Genomic DNA, 5,000 nt, shown 5'->3' on the forward strand with positions numbered 1-5,000 from the left:
TACTTTTACCCGTCATTCTATTGATATAGCCCGCTAGGGGAGTGCCCCACTACGGCCCTCTCTCTGTCAGGGCCGTCCTTGGGTGCTTTTTACACACTTTAAGAAATCACGATGGATGCAGATTGCTATTAATCCTCCGTGCAACTGGTGATTGAAAACGTGCATCTGGTAACCCAAAATTTCAAATATGGTTCAAAATGAATTTAAAGGCACCCCTCTCATTGTTGCCCGCTATGGGAGCACCCCACTAAGGCCCTGTCTCGGTCGGGCCCGTCCTGAGTGCTTTATAGACACTTTAAGAAATCGCGATGGATGCAGATTGCTATTAATCCTCCGTGCAACTGGTGATTGAAAATGTGCAACTGGTGATTGAAAACGTGCACCTGGTCACCCAAAACACGGTTCTCTATGCGGTTAGCGGTGTTCCATCTATTCATGTCCGCTTATGGCGCACCCTACTACGGACCTTTAGCAATGGGGGCCGGCCCGAATTATTTATGGAAGGTCTGATGATGATTTTTTTTTTTTTTCACCATCTCTTTCTCTCTCTGCCGGGGCCGGCCAAGAGTGCTTTATGGACGGTTTAAAACATGACTATGGATGCAAATGCTCATTTTCCTCCGTGCACCTGGTGATTGAAAACGTGCATCTGGTAACCCAAAAATTATAAAAGGGTTTTAAATACTTTTACCCGTCATTCTATTGATATAGCCCGCTAGGGGAGTGCCCCACTACGGCCCTCTCTCTGTCAGGGCCGTCCTTGGGTGCTTTTTACACACTTTAAGAAATCACGATGGATGCAGATTGCTATTAATCCTCCGTGCAACTGGTGATTGAAAACGTGCATCTGGTAACCCAAAATTTCAAATATGGTTCAAAATGAATTTAAAGGCACCCCTCTCATTGTTGCCCGCTATGGGAGCACCCCACTAAGGCCCTGTCTCGGTCGGGCCCGTCCTGAGTGCTTTATAGACACTTTAAGAAATCGCGATGGATGCAGATTGCTATTAATCCTCCGTGCAACTGGTGATTGAAAATGTGCAACTGGTGATTGAAAACGTGCACCTGGTCACCCAAAACACGGTTCTCTATGCGGTTAGCGGTGTTCCATCTATTCATGTCCGCTTATGGCGCACCCTACTACGGACCTTTAGCAATGGGGGCCGGCCCGAATTATTTATGGAAGGTCTGATGATGATTTTTTTTTTTTTTTCACCATCTCTTTCTCTCTCTGCCGGGGCCGGCCAAGAGTGCTTTATGGACGGTTTAAAACATGACTATGGATGCAAATGCTCATTTTCCTCCGTGCACCTGGTGATTGAAAACGTGCATCTGGTAACCCAAAAATTATAAAAGGGTTTTAAATACTTTTACCCGTCATTCTATTGATATAGCCCGCTAGGGGAGTGCCCCACTACGGCCCTCTCTCTGTCAGGGCCGTCCTTGGGTGCTTTTTACACACTTTAAGAAATCACGATGGATGCAGATTGCTATTAATCCTCCGTGCAACTGGTGATTGAAAACGTGCATCTGGTAACCCAAAATTTCAAATATGGTTCAAAATGAATTTAAAGGCACCCCTCTCATTGTTGCCCGCTATGGGAGCACCCCACTAAGGCCCTGTCTCGGTCGGGCCCGTCCTGAGTGCTTTATAGACACTTTAAGAAATCGCGATGGATGCAGATTGCTATTAATCCTCCGTGCAACTGGTGATTGAAAATGTGCAACTGGTGATTGAAAACGTGCACCTGGTCACCCAAAACACGGTTCTCTATGCGGTTAGCGGTGTTCCATCTATTCATGTCCGCTTATGGCGCACCCTACTACGGACCTTTAGCAATGGGGGCCGGCCCGAATTATTTATGGAAGGTCTGATGATGATTTTTTTTTTTTTTTCACCATCTCTTTCTCTCTCTGCCGGGGCCGGCCAAGAGTGCTTTATGGACGGTTTAAAACATGACTATGGATGCAAATGCTCATTTTCCTCCGTGCACCTGGTGATTGAAAACGTGCATCTGGTAACCCAAAAATTATAAAAGGGTTTTAAATACTTTTACCCGTCATTCTATTGATATAGCCCGCTAGGGGAGTGCCCCACTACGGCCCTCTCTCTGTCAGGGCCGTCCTTGGGTGCTTTTTACACACTTTAAGAAATCACGATGGATGCAGATTGCTATTAATCCTCCGTGCAACTGGTGATTGAAAACGTGCATCTGGTAACCCAAAATTTCAAATATGGTTCAAAATGAATTTAAAGGCACCCCTCTCATTGTTGCCCGCTATGGGAGCACCCCACTAAGGCCCTGTCTCGGTCGGGCCCGTCCTGAGTGCTTTATAGACACTTTAAGAAATCGCGATGGATGCAGATTGCTATTAATCCTCCGTGCAACTGGTGATTGAAAATGTGCAACTGGTGATTGAAAACGTGCACCTGGTCACCCAAAACACGGTTCTCTATGCGGTTAGCGGTGTTCCATCTATTCATGTCCGCTTATGGCGCACCCTACTACGGACCTTTAGCAATGGGGGCCGGCCCGAATTATTTATGGAAGGTCTGATGATGATTTTTTTTTTTTTTCACCATCTCTTTCTCTCTCTGCCGGGGCCGGCCAAGAGTGCTTTATGGACGGTTTAAAACATGACTATGGATGCAAATGCTCATTTTCCTCCGTGCACCTGGTGATTGAAAACGTGCATCTGGTAACCCAAAAATTATAAAAGGGTTTTAAATACTTTTACCCGTCATTCTATTGATATAGCCCGCTAGGGGAGTGCCCCACTACGGCCCTCTCTCTGTCAGGGCCGTCCTTGGGTGCTTTTTACACACTTTAAGAAATCACGATGGATGCAGATTGCTATTAATCCTCCGTGCAACTGGTGATTGAAAACGTGCATCTGGTAACCCAAAATTTCAAATATGGTTCAAAATGAATTTAAAGGCACCCCTCTCATTGTTGCCCGCTATGGGAGCACCCCACTAAGGCCCTGTCTCGGTCGGGCCCGTCCTGAGTGCTTTATAGACACTTTAAGAAATCGCGATGGATGCAGATTGCTATTAATCCTCCGTGCAACTGGTGATTGAAAATGTGCAACTGGTGATTGAAAACGTGCACCTGGTCACCCAAAACACGGTTCTCTATGCGGTTAGCGGTGTTCCATCTATTCATGTCCGCTTATGGCGCACCCTACTACGGACCTTTAGCAATGGGGGCCGGCCCGAATTATTTATGGAAGGTCTGATGATGATTTTTTTTTTTTTTTCACCATCTCTTTCTCTCTCTGCCGGGGCCGGCCAAGAGTGCTTTATGGACGGTTTAAAACATGACTATGGATGCAAATGCTCATTTTCCTCCGTGCACCTGGTGATTGAAAACGTGCATCTGGTAACCCAAAAATTATAAAAGGGTTTTAAATACTTTTACCCGTCATTCTATTGATATAGCCCGCTAGGGGAGTGCCCCACTACGGCCCTCTCTCTGTCAGGGCCGTCCTTGGGTGCTTTTTACACACTTTAAGAAATCACGATGGATGCAGATTGCTATTAATCCTCCGTGCAACTGGTGATTGAAAACGTGCATCTGGTAACCCAAAATTTCAAATATGGTTCAAAATGAATTTAAAGGCACCCCTCTCATTGTTGCCCGCTATGGGAGCACCCCACTAAGGCCCTGTCTCGGTCGGGCCCGTCCTGAGTGCTTTATAGACACTTTAAGAAATCGCGATGGATGCAGATTGCTATTAATCCTCCGTGCAACTGGTGATTGAAAATGTGCAACTGGTGATTGAAAACGTGCACCTGGTCACCCAAAACACGGTTCTCTATGCGGTTAGCGGTGTTCCATCTATTCATGTCCGCTTATGGCGCACCCTACTACGGACCTTTAGCAATGGGGGCCGGCCCGAATTATTTATGGAAGGTCTGATGATGATTTTTTTTTTTTTTCACCATCTCTTTCTCTCTCTGCCGGGGCCGGCCAAGAGTGCTTTATGGACGGTTTAAAACATGACTATGGATGCAAATGCTCATTTTCCTCCGTGCACCTGGTGATTGAAAACGTGCATCTGGTAACCCAAAAATTATAAAAGGGTTTTAAATACTTTTACCCGTCATTCTATTGATATAGCCCGCTAGGGGAGTGCCCCACTACGGCCCTCTCTCTGTCAGGGCCGTCCTTGGGTGCTTTTTACACACTTTAAGAAATCACGATGGATGCAGATTGCTATTAATCCTCCGTGCAACTGGTGATTGAAAACGTGCATCTGGTAACCCAAAAATTATAAAACGGTTTTAAATACTTTTACCGGTCATTCTATTGATATAGCCCGCTATGGGAGCACCCCACTAAGGCCCTGTCTCGGTCGGGGCCGTCCTTCAGTGCTTTATATACAGTTTCATATATTACGATGGATGCAGATTGTGATTGTTTTCCAAAAGACCCGTGTGCATCTGGTAACCCAAAAATTATAAAACTGTTTTAAATCATTTTACCGGTCATTCTATTGATATAGCCCGCTAGGGGAGTACCCTACTACGGCCCTCTCTCGGTCAGGCCCGTCCTTAGGTGCTTTATATACAGTTTAAGATATTACGATGGATGCAGATTGTGATTGTTTTCCAAAAGACCCGTGTGCATCTGGTAACCCAAAAATTAAAATATGGTTCAAAACCCGGGTAACACCACTCTATTTACGGACATGACAGTAGAGCTTACCCCCTGGAGCTATTGACCTCCAGGCTTGTAGGCCCTTACTCACCACCCGGGTATCACCCCTCTATTTCGGGGATGATACCAGCAGGGGACCCCCCCCACCTCCACAACCTCGCATACCAGGTGAACCAGGGCACCCACACTTAAGCACCCCTCCTCGGACATTAAAGCAGATAACCGCGCTGTTATGAACCGCGTGCACCTGGTCACCCAAATGGAACTTGTGCACCTGGTCACCCAAAAGGACCGGCGTGCACCTGGTCACCCAAAGGCCGGCGTGCACCTGGTCAC

Source organism: Oncorhynchus mykiss, unplaced genomic scaffold (genome assembly GCF_013265735.2).
Source record: "Oncorhynchus mykiss isolate Arlee unplaced genomic scaffold, USDA_OmykA_1.1 un_scaffold_60, whole genome shotgun sequence".
NCBI lineage: Eukaryota > Metazoa > Chordata > Actinopteri > Salmoniformes > Salmonidae > Oncorhynchus > Oncorhynchus mykiss.